Below are 25099 nucleotides of genomic sequence, written 5' to 3'. Positions count from 1 at the left end.
AGTTTGAGGAGCCAATCCAAGGCTACTGTAATCAGAACTCTTCTCTTTCTGCATTTATAAACTAACAGAACTAGTTATCTTGGAGTCCATATACCTATCACATTTGGGTACTATCAGATCAATCTTAATTACTAGATATTTATTTTTAAAAGGCTGGATATATTTTCAAAATTAAATGCTGTGTCTTGTGTCCAAAACTGCCTAATGGTATGCTTGTGATTATGTGTTTAGACTTGATAAGGAGTGGTATTCAATGCCTGTGATTGAAGATGACATCAAGACAGCTTTGATTTGCCTTGGAAGAATTTATCAGTCTGAGAGAATACTCCAAAGCATCTAGGAACAAAATACTTATTTCCAGTGACTGATAGATGAAACAATGGGTGATAGGAATTACCTAGAGGCACTAGTTTACTTAAAACTTCTCATTGTAGTTGACATGACCTTGGAAGGATATGAACACTGGCTCCTCAGGGTATTTAATCAACTAGGAAATAGGAGCTTACAATTGTGCCTTGGCAAATGTCAATTCACCATACCTCTCTGATAAATTTCACATTTAGTGTCACAAGAGCAGGTAAGAAGTTCCTGAAAATATCTCTGCCATGATCAATTTATCATATCAATATATATATATATTGATCAATATATATATATATATATATATATGATATGATATGATTGATTGATATATATTGTCCATTGCTAGATATATATATATCTACACATATTTTGAGGATTTGGCAGAAACTACAGAAGTTTGTGATTTATACAAGAACTTCACCTCCATGCAATGACTTAAGTAATCAGATAAGAATTGGAAAACACATAAGGCAGGTGGAAATATAGAAAAGTACTTTTATGATGACAAAGTAAGATGTGAAGAAATAGAAACAGATGGATCAATCTTAAAAAATAAAAAAATAAGACACTTTTTGTAGTAAAGAATGCTGTGGTAAAGAGCAAGACCTCTGAAAGGCATGCAAATAATAGCATAGAGACTGGAAGAAGATTTAGAGACAAGGAAAAGTATCAGAATCCTCCCCCCAAGAAGCCTGTGTGCCTACAGGAAACATTAGAACTTTATGAAACATTACATTCATACAAACTTGTAAAATGAGGATGTATAGAATGAAGAGATGGGGCTGTGTCTTCTCCAATATCAGTCTGTCATGGAGCTAACAGGATGTTAGTGTCACTACATCAAGAATAATAGTTTTCTCAGAGATTCCTCTATTGCTAAACAGTGAAGCCAGCTGATGCCACCAGATCAAAGATTGCTATAGAGCATAATGTCATGGCAAGAAACATTTGATAATGTGACACGTTAAAATAAAAAAAAAAGGTTAGAATTTTATTGCATATTTATGCTATCAACAAACCTTTGATTATTTAGGCATGTGGTCCCACTATGCCTTCAGAACAATGCTGAACAGAGAAAATGGACCAGAAAACCTTAAACCCTACAATGGTAGACGGAATAATGCCCCCTCCCACAAAGATGTTCAGAGCCTAATTCCCAGAACCTATGAATAAGTTGCCTTACATGGCAACAGAGACTCCATCAGTATGATTAAAATGATGATGCTGAGATGGGGGAAGTTATCCTGGATTATTTAGGAAGGGCTAATGTAATCACAAGGAATTTTATAAGGGAAAGAGGGAGGCAAGAGAGACATAGTCAGAAAACCATGACAACAGAATTAGTTGGAGTGATGTGCTTTGAAGATGATGGAAGGACCACAGCCCAAGGAAACATTAGGAAAATAAGTTCTAAATTCTACATGATCCGATAATTCCACTATTGGGTGTTTACTCAAGGAAAACAAAATCAATAATTTAAAAGGACATTTGCACCCCTATATTAATTGCAGTATTATTTACAATAGCTGAGATGTGGAAGCTACCCAAGTGTCCATTGCTAGATGAATGGATAAAGAAGATGTGAGATCACACACACACACACACACACACACACACAGAGGAATATTACTCATCTATAAAAAAAGATGAGATCTTGCCATTTTCAACAATATGGACAGACCCAGAGGGTAACATGCTAAGTGAAATAAGTCAGACTGAGAAAGACAAATGCCATATGATTTCACTTATATGTGGAATCTAAAAAAAAAAAAATCAAAGCAAATGAATAAACAAACAAACAAAAGGGAGAACCAGAACTATAAATAAAAAGAGAAAACTGATGGTTGCCAGAAAGAAAAAGAATGGAAGGGGGAGAGCAAAATGGGTAAAGGGGACTGGAAAACAAACCAGGGCTTCCAGTTATGGAATGAAAAAATCATGAGAGTAAAATATATAGCATAGGAAATATAGTCAATGGTATTATAGTAATGTTGTATAGGGACAGATGGTAGCTACAGTTGTGGTGAGCAGAACATAATATATAAATTTGTCGAATCATTACATTGTACACCTGAAAGTAATGTAACATTGTGTGTCAACTGTACTAAAATAAAAACAAAAAGAGAAAAGAAGAAAATAAGATAAAAAAGATTTTCTCCTGGAAACTCTGGAAGGAATGCAGTCTTGCCAAAACTTGGATATCGACCCACACATAAGATTAATTTCAGACCTCTGACCTCCAGAACAGTGAGACAATAAATTTCTGTTGTTTTAAGCCACTAAATTGGTAGAAAATTGCTACAGCAGGAATATGAAAATAATAAACCGCTCAAAAGAAATATATAGTCTGTATCTTATGCAGACGAATTGTTCAATAATTAAACCCAAATATCAAGAGTATTATGGAGTTTTGAAAATACCAGTGGAAGTCCAGAAAAGGGGCATTGGACTTTTATTGGTGGTTTATGGAACACTTTCTAAATAAGATTATTGTTAATTATGAATTATGAGGAGGAAGTAACCAGTATTCTTAGCCAATATCACTTCTGTTCTTTGATCATGCCATTCCCAGTGCTTTCTAAAATGTGAATCTGATCATATTATCCCCACATTTAAATCCTTCAGGGGGGTCCCAGGTTAGAATTCTGATACCTTTAAAAACAACAACAACAACAACAACAACAACAACAACAACAGGGGATCCCTGGGTTGCTCAGTGGTTTAACACCTGCCTTCGGCCCAGGGCATGATCCTGGAGTCCAGGAATCGAGTCCCACATCAGGCTCCCTGCATGGAGCCTGCTTCTCCCTCTGCCTGTGTCTCTGCCTCTGTGTGTGTGTGTGTGTGTGTGATGAATAAATAAATAAAAATAAATTAAAAAATAATAAAAAACAACAATTTTCCCTTAATACTTCTCTCTAATCTATCATTTTACAATAAACAGCAGGGAGAAAGAACAACAATCAAACAGGCAGCACCTGCAGTCTTTGCTTGGAAGTCTTCTTTGCTATATAACCAAATGCCACAACTTACCTAAATAAGTAACTGTAGATATTTTCCCAAGTTCTCTGCCACTAGGCAAGAACTCACTTTCTCCCACTTCCAATAACATGTTCCTTCTGAACCCTCACAGTCAGTGTGCTTAAAGTCCAGACTTCCACTAACAGTGCCTTCAAGGCAATTGAGGCTTCTTTACTGTGCCTCTCAAAACCTTCACCCACTAGCAAGCTCCAAAACCACACCTACATTTTTAGGTATTTGTTATATAGAAGCACCTCACTTCTAGTACTAAAATTGATAATCAGTATTCTATTTACATAACAAATTTACTCAACTATAGTAGCTAAAAGCTACTCACAACTGTTATCACATAGATTCTGTGTGGCATAGTCTTACAGAGCTCAGCTGCATCTGCCACCAAGGATCTCATGAGGGCTACAGCCAAACTGTATTTCCTTCTGGGGTCTGGGACTGGAGAAGAATCTGCTTTCAGATTCACTTAGATTGTTGGCAGAGGTCATTTCCTTGTGGCTGCATGACTGGAGGCCCCAGCGTTTTGCTGGATGTGGGCTGGAGGTTGGGCTCATGTTCTAGAGACAGCCAACAGTTCCATGCCCTGTGGCATGGTGGATACTCAAGATGGTGGCCACTTACTTTTCCAAGCCAACCAGGAGAATTTCATGCTCCAGTCTGCTAAAATTAAGACTTAAATAATGTAATGTAATCTCAGGGGGAACATTCCATCAGCTTTCCTATATTTTATTGTCTAGAAGCTACAGATCTTGCCCATACCCAATGTGTGTTGCTCACACCACACATTGATACCAGAAGATGAGAAATCTTAGGGTTTTTCCATCATTGATAAATTCAATTTCTTCTATATAGAAATGCACACATAAATAACATATCCCAGGACTGACTCTCCCTCAAGGGACAAGGAAGTAATTTTTCATCTATTAATTACCAAAAATATTGTTTAAATTAACAGAGTCCTCAATATCATCATTTATTTTTTAAAGGTTTTTTTATTTATATATTCATGATAGAGAGAGAGAGAGAAGCAGAGACAAAGGCATTGGGAGAAGCAGGCTCCATGCCGGAGCCCGACATGGGACTTGGTCCCAGGACTCCAGGATCATGCCCTGGCCCAAAGGCAGGTGCTAGACCTCTGAGCTACCTAGGGATCCCCCATTTATATTTTTATATTAAATTAGTATGTATTCTTTCATGGCAGGGTGGTGGAAATAGCTTGGATTATAAAATAAAAGCTTCTGAGGCACCTGGGTGGCTCAGTTGGTTAAGTATTTGCCTTAAGCTCAGGTCATGATTCAAGAGTCCACTCAGCTCCCTGCTCAGCAGGGAGTCTGCTAGTCTGCTTCTCCCTCTGCCTCCCCGCCACTACTCATGTCTTTCTCTCTCAAATAAATAAATTAAATTAAATAAAGTAAAAGCTTCCAAGACTATTACATATGTTACTGACTTGTCTATAGCTCCTTTTATAGATTCTGAGTCAATCCTTTTTAACTTTCTGAGCCTAAGTTTATTAGTCAAGTCAGGATGTCGACAATGTCATGAAAAACCATGTATGTATGTGTGTGTGTGTGTGTATATATATATATATCAGCATGTATATTTATAATGTATATACATTGAGGCAAACACATATCTTTTGTAAACTTTAAAGTTCTATGCATATGTGGTTTGGATAATATAGATAATCACAGTACTAATTACAAAGTAAGACCTGTGAATGTCATCTCAGTGGTTAGTCTTTGGGAATTCCAAAAAGATAAACTAGACAAGTGTTTTGTTTCATTGCATTTTTATTATCATTACTTTTGCCTTATTACTTTTCAAAAAGATTCTTGCCATGATCATCTGTTTTCCACAAACCTATTTCATCTACACATAATGCCTCCTCCGAGGCTTTTGCCCAACATTCTTTAGTTTTTCCTCATTTCATCACAAACATACAGTAATATTAATGCCCCATATTCTTTGTAAATAGTAGTTTACTTTGGAACTAGTTACAAGAGACTTAAATAAAACTGAGCTTTTCTTTATCAGTGTTCCTGTTCAACTTTATTTTCCACCTTTATGTGTTTGACTTAATCATTAATTATATTCTTTATCTTTTACCTCTTCAGTTCAAGCATTTGAACTGAACACTTGGGTGTTAAGATCCCTAGGAGTACTTAGGATACAGTGCTGTATGTTTTTTCTGTCTTTGCCTTTTCCTTATTTGACTCTATGTTAATTGAAGTGATGATAATAATTATGTATATGCAAATTTAGTAATATATGTAACTTATTTTTATTTACAGAGTGCTATATTTGAAAGAATTACCACAGCTAAAATTATTCCAGATGACACTGAGCCAGATTTTTATTGTCATGCAGCATAAACCAGTTGGTTTATAACGGTTGAAAGTTTAGCCTCCTGAGAAAAATGAAACTTTTTAAGAACATAAAAAAATAAAATTTAGGAAAGGGAAGTGTTTTAACCACATTAATGACTTTCCAAAAGGAATATCGAAAGTAATTTTAAAACTTCATTTATAGCCGTGAATGCTTTATTTTTTTAAAAATCTGTGAATTTCTTATTTTCTTATTTAATTATAATATATAGTCAATTTCCTCTGAAAATCTTATTTTTGGCCTTTCTAAAGACATAATGTTATTCCAGTGGTAAGTAAAAATTCTCGTCATTTATTTAACATTCTAATTTTGCTATTTAGCATCATATTTAGCAAGCAAATCTACCTTAAAACACAAATTTATATAAATAGTGGAACTGACATTGCTTTCTTCCTTTATATTTATTTTCGGGCTTTAAAGAGACCAAAGAAAAATGTAGACCTTTGATACCCTTCCATGTAAATCATTCACTTCTGTGAAGTCTACCAAGGAGCAAAGACAAGATAAAGAACTGGTAAACATTCAGATTCTGAACTTTATATATTCTCAAATACTTACTTATTAAGGTAAGTATTTTTTAAAGATTATTTGACAAATGTTTTTAAATTACATTGCCCTTGTACAGTACCATAATGATGATTGATGACTTTTGGCCCTCTTCAAGTGCAGGAGAGTTCTCCACATTAAAGCTTTAATCTTAATGTTTCAAATACTTTCACAAAGCTTTTTCTCTGGGTTAACATTAATGAGACACCTGCTACCTTAAAGCAGCTAGAAAGTCAGTTCATCTGTAAGACAAGAAATAAATCAGACAATTGGGCAGCTACAAATGAAATGGTAGGCTCAAAATACAATTAGTAGCAGTAAGCTAATTATTCTGCTTATAGTGTTTCTCACTATTTAATAGCAGATATTTATTCCACAGGGATTATCAGCTTATTGTTCCACTGATAATTAATAATTTTAGAATTTTTTTTTGTCAGTTGAGTATATTTGATTGTAGAATATATCAAACAATGAGTCAGTAAATATGTATTTCTTCAATAAATATTTAAGGGGATACAAAGTATCTCCACACAAGTTATGGGGCCAACCAATAAGATCGGAGGTAAAGATGAATAGTCCCATCCATGTTCTTAAAGGATGTGTCACATAGTTTTGAAAATTTCTACACGTAATTGTAATACAAACCAAAATACAGTAAGTGGTAAAAAGATATAAAGAAAACATTATGGTGATTCAAAATGGAAAAAACAAACATTTTTTTTGCCCAAGAGTGATTAGACAAACGTCAAGGAAGGTGGCTTTTGGTGATGCCTTGCACAGTAGCAATTTTGTTCTTTTAGATAAATGTACATGAAATCAGTGTCTGTGCAAAACAGAAACGTTACAGCATGCAAAACCTTTGAATACCTTCAGTGTGCCAAATGTTTTAGGCCCTTAGTTGGTTTTCTATTGCAGCATAAGAAATTATCACAAACCTAATGTCCTAAAGCATTACAAGTGTCTTGAGGTCAAAAGCCTAGCTTGGCTCTCTGAATTTTTTTTTTTTTAAGATATCTGAAGTCAAAGTGATGACTGGGCTGGGCTCTTACAGGCTCTGAGATGAATCTTCTAAGCTCACTCTGAACGTTGGCAAAATCTAGTTTCTTCTGGTTGTAGATCACAAGAGCTGTTCCCTTGTTGCCTTTCAGCTGTCTGCTCCTATAGGCCCTACACACACTCCTTCTCATGTGGCCCCTCCAAGTTCAAAGCAGCATGTTTGAGCTCTTGCCCTGTTTCCTACCTTTGAGATTCCTTCGGCCATATCTGTCTTCCACTTCTGCTATCAGCCAGAGAAAATTATCTGTTTAAGGACCCATGTGATTAATTTAAGCCCATCTGGATAACTTCCTCTCTTTTAGGAGCAGTCGTGCCATATAACATAACATAATCATCACCTTCGCCAGTGCTAGGGATTAGAACTTGTTTGATTCCAAAGTTCAGGTTCAAAATTCCACTACATATAAAATTAGTGGTGTTCAGAGTTGTGAAGATAATGTAAATATCATATGTATCCAAGTTAGAAGCATTGTTTTTTTTTAAGATTTTATTTATTAATGAAAGACACAGAGACAGAGGCAGAGACATTAGGCAGAGGGAGAAGTAGGCTCCCCACGGGGGGCTTGATGTGAGAACGATCCCAGGACCCCAGGATCAGACCTGAGCTGAAGGCAGATGCTCAACCACTGAATCACTTGGGTACCCCTAGAAACATTGGATTTATCAAGTAGACAGCTTCAAAAGAAAATTGGGATTCTGAGATATTTCTACAATTAGAAGTCTCTGATGATGACACCCTCAAGAAACTGCATTTCCAGAAGGAAGAACATCAAGCAGGCTAAAAAAATGGGCTCTTCACCTTTTTTATCTGCATGGGTACTTATAACATGAGCGTGATACTGCAAGACCAAGTTGACCACAATTTCAGGACTCCTAATAAAAAGAATAGCCCCAGAAAATATCCAGCCAGACTCTTTTATTAATATGGGTGATTCCAACGTGCACTTGGTACTACAGGGTCCAGCTAGTCCCACATCAAAAAGAATAAAATACTGAAGACTAAACATAATCAAGAAAGTAAAAGACTTGTACAATGAAACTACAAAATGTTACTGAAAGAAATTAGAGAAGACACAAACAAATGGAGAAACATTCTTTGCTCACAGTTTGAAAGACTTAATATTGTTAAGATGTCAGTACTGCCGAAAACAATCTACAAATACAATGTAATCCCCATAAAATTCCCAAAGGTGTTTTTGCAAAAATAGAATGGAAAACTCCATCCTAAGTTTCATGGAATCTCAAGGGACCCCAAATAGCCAAAACAATCTTTAAAAAGAACAAAGTTGAATGTCTCATACTTCCTGAGGTCAATACTTAGTACAAAACCACAGTAATCAAACGGTAGTTAATGCCATAAAGATAGACATATTGACCAATAGAAAAGAATGAAAAGCCAAGAAATACACCCTCATTATATGGTCAAATGATTTTCAACAGGGACGCCCAGACAATTCAGTGGAAAAGGTGGTCTCTTCAATAAGAGAGGTTGGTACAACTGGATATCTATATGCAAAAGAATGAAATAGTCTTACCTTACTATATACAAAAATTAACCCCATGTTGATCAAATACTTAAATATTAGACCTAAAACTATAAAACTCTTATATAAAAAAAACAGGAACAGAGTTTCAGTTTTGTCAGATAAAAAGAGTTCTGGAGATCGGTGACACAACAGCGTGAATATAGTTAACACTACCAAATTGCACTTAATATATGGTTTTAAGATGATAAATTGGGCAGCCCAGGTGGCCCAGCGGCTTAGCACCGCCTTCGGCCCAGGGTGTGATCCTGGAGACCCGGGATCAACTCCCACATCGGGCTCCCTGCATGGAGCCTGCTTCTCCCTCTGCCTCTGTCTCTGTCTCTCTCTCTCTTTCTGTATCTCTCATGAATAAATAAATTTTAAAAATCTTTAAAAAATTTTTAAAAATAAGATGATAAATTTTTTGTTCTGTGTACTTTACTATAATTGAAAAATATATATGATTGTAAAAAAAGTTCCTGATAAGTTTTAAATAAATTTTATCTACTGTTATGCTATTATTTAAGGAAATCTTAGGAACATGTACAGACACATAAGCACACGCACATACACACACACACACACAATGCATGAAGTATAAAAATGGAGTCAGGGAGAAATCTACTCTTGTTTTAAAGGAGGAACTAGATAATTTTGAGGTAAAGTCAAAGTTGAATTGATTCAATATTGCTGTCAATAGGCTCTTTATCAGTTAATATACTGTTTGTCCATCATCCAAATGATTACCCACACAATATCAAACACCTGCATATTTGGAAACATGATACGGACTTTAGTTTTCCTCATTCCCCTTGGATTTCTCTCTTCTAAAGAGAGAAAAATTGGAAATGTTGGGTTGGGATATAGAAGGCATGTATTTTTCATGTTTTCATTAAACACCTCTGTTATTGTTAGAGTTGCAGTGAATATTAACTTTTTAAAAAAATCCATCACAAAATGTGGTGCCTGGATGGCTTAGTTGGTTAAGTATCTGAGTCTTGATTTCAGTTCAGGTCATGATGTCAGGGGTTGTGAGATCGACCCCCACACTGGCTTCAAGCTCAGTATGGAGTCAACTAGGGATTCTATTTGTCTTCCTCTACTCCTCCCTCTGCTCGTGCTTGCTCTCTTTCTAAAGAAATAAAATCTTTAACAAAAATTAAATAAATAAATAAATAAATAAATCTTTCACAGTCTATGAAAGAAAACTCTTAGTCAAAATATCCTTTTATCAACACTATATTTTATTTTATAACAATGTGTTTTCTGGAAGAAAACTTTATCTTTAATGTTATTGCAGTAATCCCTCAACAAGACTTTGCAAGTGTAAGTCTTACCTAATTTTTATGTTTTGGGCTATTTCCCTACAAATGCAGTGTGTCTGTTACTATTGTGGTGATCTTCAACAATGTATTAAATTTAAAATTGAAGAAAGCTCAAATGTTCAAGTAATGCAGAAGTTCCAAGAGTAATAACAATTTTTCTGACTTTCATTTTAGCTGGATTAAAGGGTCCTGGAAATATAGTCACTAATAATGATGATAATATTTTATATTTATGTATCACTTTAAACTTTGCAGAGTCACTCATTTATTTTCAGTGTATGCATACAATGATGCTTGAGGCTTTTGTCATCAGGGACATCTTTCTGATGAAAACTTGATGATAAGACGGGTAAGTTGCCCAAAGTCAAAGCTCATGTGTAGCAGTGTTAAGAAGAAACTCAGAGGCACTTCAATCTAATTTTAGTTTCTTTTTCTTGCTTCTGTCATATTTCAAAACTACATAGATGACCACTGGTTGGGTTCTTGTAGCAAACTAATTTGCCTGTCTTTGCTTGATATTCTCTGTGTCCCAGAAAAGGAAAGTTGCTCTTTCTTCTGACAAGGTGGCATGCTGCCATTACAAGATCCTTTAATAAATAAACACATCTATTCAATGTCACAACAAATTAGAAAGTACTTATTTCTGTTCAGTGAGCCAGATGAAATCAATAATCACCAGGGAGTTGCTACTATAATTCATTAGAGCCATTTGCTGGGCCTCAGTAATCAGCTCAGAAAATGGAGCCAAAGTCTGGGCTCACTGGGGAGAGAAAGTTAGGATCAAATGTCTCAGCTCAAGCGAAAATAGTATTCAATAATCATTGAGTTTCAGCCTTTTACACTTCAAAGTGCTGCATTTCCGTCTCAATAATGGAAGAAATGGTTTCAGAATCACCTGCTAATTTTGAGAATGTACCCAGCATTTTAAAAAACTTGAAAATGACATTAGCTGAAAGAAATAATGGCAATGAATTTTCTAGATGTACTCTGATACTCTGGTCTTTTCCAGTCCCCTAAGTCCGGAACTCCTTGGTCACAACTCAGCAGCTCCTCCTGGTTGATTTCACTGCTTACTACTTTCATTTCCATTCTTGAAGGCTCCTTTTCTCTTCTGCCTCAATATTGGAGGCTTCAAAGTGATCTTGTCTTCTCTATATCTAAATCTATTTCCCTAGTGATATTCAGTTTCACAGTTTGAAATAATATTCGAATGGCCAGCAATCCTGAATTTATAAGTCTTTCCTAGATTGTTTGCTGAACTCCTCACTCAGATACCCAATTTGACATGACAATTGGCAACTCCATTTGGATTTCTTTTTTGTTTCTTAAGATTGTATTTAGTTACTCGAGACAGAGAGAGAGTGCGTGAGTGTGGGCACATGCAAGCCAGTGGGAGGATGAATGGAGGGAGAGGAGCAGAGGGAGAGGGAGAAGCAGACTCCCTGCTGAGCAGTGAGCTCCCCTGGGGGCTCCATCCCAGGACCCTGTGGGGTTCCATCCCAGCAGCTTGACATCATGACCTGAGCCTAACCAACTGAGCCACCCAGTCCCCATCCATTTGTATTTCTCAAAAAACATTTCAAAAGCAGCATGACCATAACTGACTCCTCATTTCCCTCCTAAATCTGCTTTGCTCAACCTATCTCAGTTGATAGCAACCCATCCTTCAGTTGACCAGTCTTCGAACTTTGATGTCACATTGCATTTTCCTCTTTCTCTTGGACCAGACCTCTATCTCAGGAAACTGTGGACTTTGTCTTCAAATACATGCAGAATGTACCTCTTCTTATTGGCTTCATTACTACTTCCACTTAAAGTTAATATCATCTTACCCAAACTAAGGTAAGAGCCACCTGAAAATTCTCCCTGCATCAAATGTATGCTTCTCCTCTCAGTTTTATTCTCAAAACGGCAGAAAGCATAATTCTTTGACATTATAAATCCCATAATATGACTAATCTATTTAAAATCTTGCAACGGTTTACACAGAATGAAAACAAAAGTCCTGAAAATGGCTTTCAAAGGCCTACAGAATTTGGCTAATATTTACCTTATTACTCACTCACTTCACTCCACATGTTGGCCTCAAGCAGCCCCAGGAACACAGCAGGCCTACTACAGGTGTAGAGAGCATTTGCACCGAATGCTCCCCCTGCCTGCAATGCCCTTTTTCCTAATACCTAGATGGCCATCTCCTGCAAACACTTCAAGCCTTTGTTCAGTTTCCATTTACTCAGTGACTCTTTTTAAAATAAGAACCTGTACCTTTGGCCAACTCCAGCTTTCAAGTTCCTTTTTCCCTATAGCTTTTACTATCTTTTAATCTAATACAATGCATTTTATTGCTATGATTATTATATGCTGTTTTGTGTTGTTACAATGTAAGTTCCATGAGGGACTGAATCATTGCTTTCCTCATTGTTGTACAGCAACATCTAAAGTGTCTGATGGATAACAGACACTTGGCAATGGCTGAAATATTTTTTCTCAAGAAGTTTATCTCTTTCGACTGACACAATAACTGTCTTTCCAGATATCCTATAAATTATACACATATATGTATGTGTATTTTTATATATTCCTTATATCTAATATTTTAAAATAGTTTTCTGTGTCATTAACAAGTAAAATTGCCCTATGATTAATGCATATAGTTGTTTACAGAAACAAGTTTGTATAACACTCATCTTAAACCATTCATAACATAAATCATGAGTTATGTTTAATTAAAATTATATGATAATATACATATATATACATATATATACAGAAAAGTGCTGCAAAAAATAGAGAATTGGAAATGAAGAGACGTAATAATATTATTAAATAAAATAAAATATTAAAATAAAACTAGCTTCTTAAAATTATTTACATTAGGGGAATGGCACAAAATTTCATATTTAATTATTATTCTAACATTTTATTTTTCAACTCAAATATTTTTTCCATTTCAGATAAATTATGGACAGAAAAGGTACGAAGTTCTGCTTGAACAGCATGTTTATTCAGAAAAAAATTATTATTTCTGAACTAATTTTATGAAAAGGAACAACTGATTAACTGTATCTTTAAGTTTTCAACCTGATTCGGAATGTTTTAATTTCTAGTTCCTTTTTATTACTTTCTTACTTGTTTGCTACAGTTGAGATTGGTTATATTCCATGCTCCATGGTATCTAGATAGGGTAAAAGAGTTGTTGGTTTGTCAGAGAAATTGTAAGTTATCTATTGATGCATTAAATTTGTCCCAAATTTAACAGTTTAAAACAACAGACATTTATTTTTTCTTGGTTTCTCTGGGCCAGCAATCTGAGAGTGATTTAGCTGAGTGGTTCTGGCTCTAAGTCTCTTACAGAACTAAGTTAAGCTGTAGGCTAGGATTGCAGTCTCTTCTGAACACTTGATTGGAGCAGGATATGCTTTCATACTCACTAGCATGATTGTAGGCAGACCTCTGTTCTTCACTGGCTGTCAACCAGAGACTTCAATACCTCACCACAAGGGCCTCTCCATTTGCTACCTGAGTGCTGTCAAGACATGATATCTGGTTTTCCCAAAGTAAGTAAGTGATCTGAGACAAGGAGTGTGGGAAGAACACCCATGATTTATTTTTATGTCTGTTTTATAATCTAATCTCAGCAGTGACATGTTATCAACTCTGCCATATTCTTTTCATCAGAAGAATATTATTAGATCAAATCCACACTCCAGCAGAGAATATTAGATGAAGATAATATCAAAGGACAGGGACCACTGAGGGCAATCTTAGAAGCTGCCTACCATAGTCCAATCCTAGTCTCTATTGTCCTTCAATATGCAAAATACAAACATCCCTTTCAAAGGGCCCCACAAAAGTCTCATTACAGAATTTACCCCAACTCTAGAATCTTATCATCTAAATCACATTCAGGTGTGGAAGAGATGCTGGGTTTAATTATTTAATTATGGCTCCTCAATATAGATACTCTCATTCTATAGACCAATGAAACTAAAGGGACAAGATATCCATCCTCATACACTGAACATGCAATGGTAGAAAAGGCACATCATAATTCCTGTGTACATTTCTGTTCAAAAAGAGCAAACACATAAAGTACAAATGAATCTGAAATTTGCAATTCTGAAATTCAATTGTACATATGGAAGTTTCTTGATTATGTCTGAAGGTCCAAGAATAATTTGCTCCAAAATCAGAAGAGACTGTACTGATCCACTTGTTGAGGACTGCTAAGCCTCCAAAGAGCAACTCTATCTACCATTGACAATTCAAACACTAATGAATATGGTGAATCATATGTTTCTAGCAGCAGAGCAGTAGTAGAGGAATTGCTGCTTCCTGCTCACTGGGTTCAATCAGCATAATATTATCAATATAATAGAGCTCTGTGATGTCCTGTGGATTGAAAGGCAATCAATGTCATTGTGGATGACATTATGACACAAGACTTTTGGTATGAGGAATACGATCTTCACAAAATGTTCACATCCAAGTCTCAGAAACTTGTGAATATGTTAACTTATGTGAAAAAAAAAAGAGAGCAATATTGAAAATGTAATAGATATTGAGATGGGGGAGATTAGCCAGGTGGGCTCAATGTAATCACAAGAGTCCTTCCCAGAGGGAGTCAGGAAGGTTAAAGTTAGAGAAAGGGTTGTGAGAATGGAAGCAGTTATGTTCATGTTCTACACCTCAGAAGCAATTCGTATGGCAAAATGAACTTCGCAGATGTAACAAAATTAACAAACTGGCAATGGTGGAGCTATCCTGGATTACCTCCGGGGGTCCAAATAATCAAAAGGATCTTCATAAAGGGGACTTGGGAGGAGTCAGATTTAAAGAAAAAAACAGACATGATGATGGGAGCAGAAATTGGAGTGGCCCACTTTGAGTGAAGGAAGGAGTCACAGGGAAAGGAATACAGGCAACCATTAGAAGCTGAAAAGGTAAGGAAAGAGATTGATCCCCCCGAGTTTCCAGAAGGAACAAGCCCTGCCAACATCTTGACTTTCGTCCATGGAAATTGATTTTAAGATATCTGATCTCCCAGAAGTATGAAAGAATAAATTTTGTTGTCTTAAGCCACTAAATTAATGGTAATTTGTTACAGCAGCAATAGAAAATTGATACAAAATGTAGAGAAAAAAGAACTTGTAAAATCAATAACTACATATTAGGTGCCATGGAATGAATGTATTTATTTGCACTTGCACCAAAATCTAATCTGGTACAGCAGCTACAATGGGAGTAACTGAGTAAGTTTATAAAAAAAACTACTATCATTTTCTAAGATTCATTTATCTTTTACACAGGCCAAATTGGTGAGTTGAAGGGGAATGTGGTAGTATTAACTGAAAAAACTCTTAGCACATAATGAGTCTGTTCAAACCCCTGCACTGAGACTTGACCAAAGTCTAGTATGACTTCTAGTAGCTTCAGACTGTGTTCCTAGGATGAGGCTTAAAATTTCTGCCTAGGAGTACCTGAGTGGCTCAGTTGGTTAAGCATCTGCCTTCGGCTCAGGTCGGGATCCCAGGGTCCTGGAATCAAGCCCCACAGTGGGCTCTCTGCTCAGGGGACAGCTTGCGTCTCCCTCTCCCACTGCCCCTCCCCCACTCATATCCTCTCCCTCCCCCCCTCTTTCTCACTCTCACTCTCACTTTATATCAAATAAATAAATAAAATCTTTAAAAAAATTCCTGTCTATAAAAGGTAAATGCTGCCAGGAGAAGCGTTGCTTTGGAGGGCTTGCAATTATAAATCCTTTCTCTACCCCTTTGTGATGTTAATCTTCTACCACCCAGAACCCTTACCTCAAGGATCTGAAAGTTCTCTCTTTGTAATGCAAAGATTCAGCGAGATAACTCTCATTCTCATCTCCCAGTTCCTATGAAGGGGAAGGGCCTAAATTCTAGAGGCAACTTGTTCTAACTCCCACAACTACCCCCTGCCTGTAATAAAAATACAAGATGCTTGTTTCACCTCTGGATAAGTGCAATTAGCATACACAGATGACCTACTCATGTGGATCGAACCTTCCTTTTATGTCCTTCATGGTCTTTCCTTTAGCATTTCCCAGCATTTAAAAAGTTGCCCACTTCCTGTTTCTGTGAAGTTGAGGTCAGTCTACAATGAGTTCTCTACTGCAGTAGTTGCCACTAAATAAAATCTGGCTTTACCACCGTTAATTACTGTCCAGCTTTGTTTCTCTTTGATGATAGTAATAGTAATCACACCTCTGCCATTTCCAAATCCTTGATGGTATCACCAATGTTCAGTCCGTCCAGAAATGAAATATAGTTTTTGTTTTGGTTTATTGCATTCATATGTAGAGGCAGTTCTAGTGGCTTCTGTTTTGCAGTTCCTATCACAATAACTTCACAGGCTAGGGAAGCGATGAAGAGATTCTACTGGTATTAACTATGTCTATTTCAATTATGTATCTAGAACTGGGGAAATAACCACAGAATGGGTTCAGGCGCTTGTTGGGAACACTGTAGGATTAACTAGAGCCAAACTCCCTGGGGACCTGACATTAGCTTCTACACTGACCACAGGACTACACTGGTCATTGGGTCTCTAGGACTTAGTTTCATTTCTTTTCAAGTATTTTTGTAATCCCAAAGATGTTTGATTGTGCTTTCTTCCTTAATTCAGTTATCCTGGAGAATGGCTGCAGTTGTCTTTAGGAAAGGCAGAAAGAGAAATTAATAGTATAAAATTTTAGTTTAAGAGTCCTTCCTCAAGATGACCTGGCATTCTGGGGCAGCCCAGGTGGCTCAGTGATTTAGCGCTGCCTTTAGCCCAGGGCCTGATCCTGGAGTCCCAGGATCAAGTCCCACTTCAGGCTCCCTGCATGGAGCTGGCTTCTCCCTCTGCCTCTCTCTCTCTCTCTCTCTCTGTCTCTCATGAATAAATAAATAAAATTTTTAATAAAAAAAATATGACCTGGCATTCTGTTTATTCAAGAGGCTTGAGCTCTGTGAAATGGTTCAAGCATGAGAATTGAACAAGTGAGAGGCAATGGTTCTTTGTTTTGGTTATTCAAGTCAGACTTTTATTCACTTCCTATTTATACAGATCAAGTAAAACATCAGGGTTTTTCTTTTATGATTTTTTATGATTTTTTTAAAGATTTATTTGAGACAGAGAGAGCACAAGCAGGGGGAGGGGCAGAAGAGGAGGGAGAGGGACAAGCAGACTCCCCACTGAGCAGGGACCCTGACATGGGACATGATCCCAGATGCTGAGATCGTGACCTGAGCTGAAGCCAGACACTTAACCAAATGAGCAACCCAGGTGCCCCAACACTTTAGTTTTCTGCCCATCTCTTTCATTCTGGCAGTACCATAGATCAACTAGCCAATGCAAATATCTCTACAGGTCAGAATATTGCTGATTATTGCTTTTGCTCCACTGTGTATAACAACTATAGGCATCTTGTCTTTGGCAATTAAGTTCTGCCACTTAGACCCTGTGACCTGGGATCCTATTATCCCATTTACATTTAGGGATCCCAGTTCTATGGTAACATTTCTCACTATAATTTCTGATACTCAGAGATGATTGACCAAAGAGCTCTTCAAGTTTGCTAAGGCATCTCTCACAGTTCTTTTAGTTGTGGTAAAGGGCATGTCCTCTGGATTTTCATGGGGGTGGATTGGCTAGTCTTCTGTGATAGGCATTCAGCTCTCTAGCATTCTGAATCTCTACGTTTTTGGATAACTTGAGCTATAGTATGCCAAAGAAGCTCTGGCATCTTGACTTCATTAGAGTATGTCATCTTTGGATACTCATTTCAGTCAGCCAATTAAACTATTAGAGTCATTATTAGCCTCTCAAACTAAAACACTTAATTTGGAGTCCAATTTAATATTCCTTCAATTCACATTTTCCAAGGCTTCAGGTAATACATATGGGCAAATCTGTGCAATTATTTTGGTGTGCATCACACTTCCTCATGGGTCACACTTCATACCTCAGATTCTTTGGGGCCTCATGGAACTTGAATCTTGCTATGTATCTACACACAAAGACAGGTGGTAGGAAAAGGCCCTGAAGAGAAATCTGCAGCATTTTGCAAGGCAAATGACACACAAGAACAAATCATACTTTCTTCATGAAAGGGCAGGTTAGTTTTTTTTAGGCAAAGCTCACTCTACAGAATACACAGCTTTCAAGGTTCAGTAGAATCTGTCTATATTTTCCTATCCCAAGTTTTATTATTGCATTCCTTCCCCATTATTGCACCAGCTTTATTTAAGAAGACCCTAAGTGAGTGGGAATTAATTTTGCATTATTCTTTAGCCATCTACATGATTAGACATTGAGCATGGTTTTCAGAAATCTTAGCCCTGCAGATATGAGAGATAAGGGTTTCTTTCACGGCATTCATCAAAGCTTTCGGGTTCCTTGAGCTAAGAATTTAAAGTCTTCAGTTTATCATTTTCTTTCCCTAAATTCTCCAGTGCAGTTAGAAGCAACCAATCAATCCCATTATCCTCTTTTCCTTTATACATATATGTTTATGGTAATGAACACTTTCTTGCCTTGCTTCTTATAGGCAATTGATTATAGGTATCTATAGGTGATCATTTAAGTAATCACTTGCCATGCAATTCTAGTACCCCCTTCACCACTGGGAACAAGAACATTAATGACTTTAAAGCTAATAAGATCAGAGAATCAGTTTCCAAAAATCTCAAAATCATTAAGAAAATCCATCCTTAAAATTCGGTTCTTTGAGGTAGATTGATCGATTATCCCAGTTTGCTCAGAACTTTTCTAATGATGGCACTGAGGTTCTCATATCCCAGAAAACTCCTTACTCCCAGAAAACAAAGGAGTAGGTCACTCAGCAGCCAGTCTTCATTCCAAATTCTGTGTTCAAGGTTTACTCAGAGATGTTTATCTGAAGCTTTCCTTCTGCCCTCTAAAACTCACATAGGCATCTCAGATCCCACCGTAAGTAGAAAGGGAATTCTGGGAAATGAGTTCAGCCTCACCACATTGACAGATTTCAATGCAAAACCACCACAATATCATTAAATACCATATCCTCCCTACTTTTAGGGAAAATTGTTTGTGATTTCTGCTTTTTGAACTGTTACTACCTAAGAATGAAACAATATCCATCCCATGTATCTAGAACTTCATGTGGAAGATTTTTTTTTTTATCATAGTGCTTCTTCACATAAGTGTATACATTTGGAATTGAGTCTAATACGTAGCCTTAAAAATATTATCTGTGGTTATTTTAGTCACAAGCATAGAAATCCAGTTCTACCTATTTGTTAAGCTATGTAAAATGCGATTTCTCTCAATGAACCCTACATTTTCAATGAATTTCACAAACCTCATATGTGCTTTGTTCGATTGAAATATTTTTGGTAGCATGGCATGGGGAGATTTTTGTATCCAAGGGGGTTGTGATACTAAAAGGGCAGCCACATTGATAAAGAATTCTAGGAAAGAGCTGAGATTGTAAATACATGAAGCAACCAGGCAATCAACAGCAACAATAACAACAAATCAGGAAAGGAACTTCAGAGATTCTCAGGCTCTGAAATCAGAATTTTACAGTGCTGCTATGTAGATATCCCAGGTCCAAAAAAGACTATAAATCATGTGAAAAATATTTTTTCGTTTTGTTTGTATTTAATTTCCTTAACACTACAATCTCTTTATTAAGATAATTTTCAACTGAGGTGATTTCAGAGAATTTCTACATGCCGTTTTCATTCCAAAAAGAAATATGTAATGAAATTCTCAATACCATTAGGTCTAAGTGTTTCTATTTGTTCTGCTGTTATCAAGAAATACTCAGTCTTAAATTCAGGTCATCCAGTACCCACCCTTCTTGGGGAGGGACATAACAAAAAAGATATTCTTTGTCCGGAACACACTGGGATGTGCTCAGGAAAAGTAACACAAATTTGAAAGAAACTCTGAATCTTGAGTCCAGAAATTAAAACACTGTGTAGTTTCAGCATTGTTCAGGCCAGATATGAGGTCATCTGAGACAGGAAATAAAATTATGAATCGTAAATTCAAAACATGTGTAAACCAATGTCCCAAACCTTCGACTATATAAAGACAATGCAGAAAGAGGAGGGTTAATTCAGAAAATTATTCCTTCAGTGATAGGATTGAAAAAACTATCCAGCTATTTCCCACATTCTAATACTCCAGTACATTTGTTAACAGAAATCAATAAAATGTCATTAAAATACAACCCAGGGACTCCTGGGTGGCTCAGTGGTTGAGCATCTGCCTTTGGCTCAGGTCGTGATCATGGGGTCCTGGGATCAAGTCCCACTTCAGGGTCCCCCCTGGCAAGGAGACTGCTTCTCCCTCTGCCTATGTCTCTGCCTATGTCTCTGGCTCTCCCTGTGTCTCTCATGAATAAATAAAATCTTTAAAAAAAAATAAAATGCAACCCATACTAGATACTAGTTGAAGTGATTTGTTTACCCGTTCTATGTGTTGGGACAGTTTAGTAAATATTATTTGGGCTGAAAGCATGTGGAATCCAAAATGTTTTCATTATACTATCCATTTATTTTTTAATTCTTAATTATAGAAGTTATAGCAATTGTCATTTAAAGAAATAGTATTTTTAAAGATTACCTCTGCTTTTTGCCAAATTAAATAAAAACTATATGTAGAGAACTCCAACCTCACTTTTCTGAAGTACTTAACATGCACTAATTTGCATATATGGTCCTATGTTGCCACATGTTTTCTTCATGTATATCTCAATTAAATGGATTTAAAATATGTTGAAAAAACAAAATTTAAAATATTATACTTAAAAGCATAGTTATTTAAAGTGTTATACGAAAGTACTTTCATGATTTTTTTTTTTTTTTTTTTTTTGGTAATTGTACAAATGGAATGGAATCACTAAATCTTTTTGTGATTATTTGAAAATCTGTGCTCTTAGATTTAATATGGTAAAACAGTATATATAAAATTTGTTGAATTAAAACAACTATATCAAAGTACTTTAGATTAGTTCACTGTGTCATTTAAATTACATAAATTTCTTAAGATAGTTTTGTACTCATGTCAATACATTCACTAAAAGAAATCTGGTTCCACAGATAATGAGAGGTTCAATTTCAGCCTTGCCTTTTCTCAAATTCTCAAATTCAATTTTTCAGAATGGCCTGAATTAATGAGTCGTTTTTATGATAAAACTCTGAAAGAAACATTAAAATGATGAATGTATCACAAACTTAGGAAAGAGCTGGTGTCGTAAAAAGAACTTAACACTTCTAATAATAAATAATTCTCTCAACTGCTGAATTTTCAGTTCAATACCTTCTCAGGAAGATGTCAGAATGAAGCATTAAGGGTTGCTTGACTCCATCAGAATGGGAATAGAGTGGCAATCTTGAGGAGAAAGCAACTAGAGGAATCAATAAAGCTCCCCAGGATGGCTCCACAGAGAGTGAAATGGAATTAGTAGTATGAGCGCTTGTGATGGACTAGATATTTTCAACATATTTTTCCATTTCGTTCCCACAACAAAGCTAGATATGATTCTCCTTAATGTAGGGGCAAGAAAAATATGGCTTAAAAAGCTTATATGAGTTAAAATAAATGACAAATATGATTTGGTAAGCCAAGATTTAAAATAAATGACAAATATGATTTGGTAAGCCAAGATTAAAAGTGAAATCTGGTGGAACCAGAGGCTCAGTGTGGTCCACGGAAAAGCAGCATCAGTACCACCCAGAAGCTTGTTGAAACAGCCACCTTGGCCTCATCTTAGATGTACTGAATCACAGTCTGTAGGGATGACACTCAAAATTGGTTTTAACCAGCTTCCCAGGTGCTTCTAATGTATACAATAATTTCAGAGAGTACTGCCCTATACCACACAGGTGACTTGGAATTGAGCTTCATTTATCATATTTACAACTACATGTCCTTGTACAAACCACTGAACTCTATATATCATTTTATCATCTTTTTAAAAGGTGAAAAAAATATCCTCTATGCTTTTCTCATAAGACCTTTAAAAAAGAATACATATCCTACAAACCATTATAAAATATACATGCTGAAATGTATTATTATCATCAATCATAATTAGTACAATTATTCTCTGTCACAAGCATGAAATATTTGTAGTTAAAACTCCTTAAAGAAGCTGACCCCTCCCCATCTTATTTCCTTTGTCAAGAGTTCTTAGAGTTGCCCTTGAGCACAACAGTAACTGATGACCTTGTCAACATAATAATTATATCATTTGAGGGTCTGCTTTCCCAACATGAGCAACAAGCAATGAGCTTCCTTAGGTTATTAAGATCAAAATTAAAATGTAACTGGTTTTCATTTTTGTTTTTGTATTTTTTTTTTAGGAGAACAAGATTGGGATTTGAGCAAATCCTGCTTCTAAAGAAAGGACAGTGCTGAGTTACAATTGTAATTCATCATTCATATCTTAATTTAACAGCAGGTTTGAGCCAGCTTTGGAGACTAAACATCAAGCATTCAGAAGCGTGATCTGTCAGAAATGAGATAACCTTGTAGAAATAGGAGTTTGTGCTTTGTTTCACAAGGGTTAAGTCCCTCCCTATTTCTCTTTCAGCATACTGGGAGTTTGTGGGTGGGTGTGGGTGCAGACAAGGGTATGAATAATGCATAAACAAGTTATGTTTTTAGAAACTTCTAAATGAGGATAATTCTGAAATCGAGACAGTTACAATTTCTGAAGACTGTCTATATCTTCTTTCTGTTTTTCTTAAATCCAGAATTTTGTATTAATCCCTCCTCCATGCCAACATTCCTCAAATTAGTAAACCTAGTTTTCTCATCTCTTATTTTTATTTTAAATACGATTACTACAAACTCTCTGGAAAATATCTTCAAATGTGCAATTAAAGACAAAGTACACACATGCAGGCCCACACATTTTATGCCTTCCTCAAAATAACCTAGAATCAAGCATCTTAAACTTTTGGGGGGATAATACTGTTCATATATTGATCATGCTGGGATCTATCTGTCTCTTTGTCTCTCTGTGTGTTTCTCTCTCTTTTTCTATCTCTGTCTGTCTCTAACAGACACACAGGGACAGAGAGAAAGAGAGAGGTTTGGAAGAGTTTATACCTTGAGGACCATTTGTGAAGCTGCTGTTGAAAGGCTAGTCTGGTCTCAGTTATTCTTGAGAGGGAGCATCTTGCAACTGTTAAGGGCCAACTTTGAAACCAATTACCTTGTAATTCTGTTCCATTACTTAGCTACTTTGTTAACTTTGGACAAGTTACTTTCTCTCTGACTTCAGTTTCCTATCTATGAAATGGGGTTAACAAAAGTGCTTACCTCCAAAGATAAGTATTAAATTAAATACATATTCAAGTATTAAATTAGTAAGTATTAAAAGAAGTTGAAGTTCCCTTACTTAAAAGGGTCATCTTTCTTAAGTTCATCAGATCAATTTTTGAATCGACTCTTAAGTGGCAACTTTGCTGTTAAATACTTCTAGAGGATATGCTTTGCAAATGTGAGAAGCAACTAGAATCTAGAAGAGTCAACTCAGCCTCCATACCCTCTAAGAGCACCTATTATTTTTTCCTTAAAAAAGCACATGCTACTACAAAAAGAAGACTTTCATGAAGTAACAACATAGTTTTTGTGATGTGAGGTATTTGTAAGAGAGGACACTAATAAGATAAAACCAAACAAAGAACCGGTGTTAGACAAAGAGTTGATAAATATCAGATTCTATTGAGGAAACAACGGTAGCCTAAAGTAAGACAACCATAAATTGTTACTAAATCAAAGATACTAAAAGCTGAGTGTGTGTGTGTATGTGTGTCTGAGTGTGTTTTGTGTGTGACTATTGGGAAAATGAGGATTCTAAAAACTCATTATGAACAACATACAGTAATTTGAGGATATAATAATGAGTATATTACATGAAGAAAAGAATGAGCAAGAACATGAGGAAATATTGAGTGAATTCAAGGAATAAAGAAAAAGAAGCAGACTGAATTAAAGGTGTATATTTCTAATATCATTTATACTATGCATGGATTCACAAAAATCAATATTATCCCTAATAAAAAACCAAACATTTGGAGATTTAAAAAATCATATTGAAAGGTACACTTCTAATAAGAGTTTAGATTACTATAAACTCTCTGGAAAATATCTTAAAATGTGCAATTAAAGTCTAAAATATGAGTACATCTTATGCTCTCAATTCTACATCAAGAAACCTATTTTAAAATAGTATTCACCAATAAAATATATATATATATATCTGAGAAGGTTTATTGCAAGTTATTTGCAAATGTAAAATAATAAAACAATATATGAGCAATGATTAAGTAATCATTAAATTAATTCTTTGGCATCATTAAAATAAAAGCAATTCAACATTAAGTTATAAAATACCTTTTAATAACTTAATAAATGCATATAAATGTAATGTTAAGTGAAATGTATATAAGAAATAATATAAAATTATATCTGCAATTTCTACTATACAGTTTTATCTGTTTGTAAGCAGAAGTATATATACGAGTCAAAGTGAATAAACAAAAATGTTCTCAGTGATGATTACAGATGATATTTTTTCCTAGTTACCACTTTTCTGATATACAGATATTACCTCTTTAATGACAAATAAACAATTCAACACCAGACTTATATATACTCCAAAGAATGTATGTGTGGGATTATATTAGGAGGAAAAATCAGCATATCAAAACCTTAACCAATTTGTCTAACCACAAAGTTAATCATAATTATCTAAATATTGATTTTTAAAATTTATTTATTTATTTATTTAGGGCACAAGAAGAGGGAGAGGAAAAGATCTCAAACAGAATCCAGGCTGGGCACAGAGCC

The 25099-nt window shown here is 35.7% G+C and overlaps 1 long non-coding RNA gene across 1 annotated transcript in view; it reads right to left on the bottom strand.

Annotated features, from left to right (window-relative positions):
• LOC140603487 (uncharacterized) overlaps positions 1–25099 on the bottom strand; it is a 100964-nt gene that overhangs the window by 31431 nt on the left and 44434 nt on the right. The window contains exon 5 of the long non-coding RNA XR_012006467.1: positions 6410–6569. This is a non-coding gene — a long non-coding RNA (uncharacterized lncRNA). The remainder of the gene's footprint in view (positions 1–6409; positions 6570–25099) is intronic.

This window comes from Canis lupus, chromosome 14, assembly GCF_048164855.1.
Source record: "Canis lupus baileyi chromosome 14, mCanLup2.hap1, whole genome shotgun sequence".
Lineage (NCBI taxonomy): Eukaryota > Metazoa > Chordata > Mammalia > Carnivora > Canidae > Canis > Canis lupus.
This window is presented reverse-complemented; position numbering and strand designations above follow the sequence as displayed.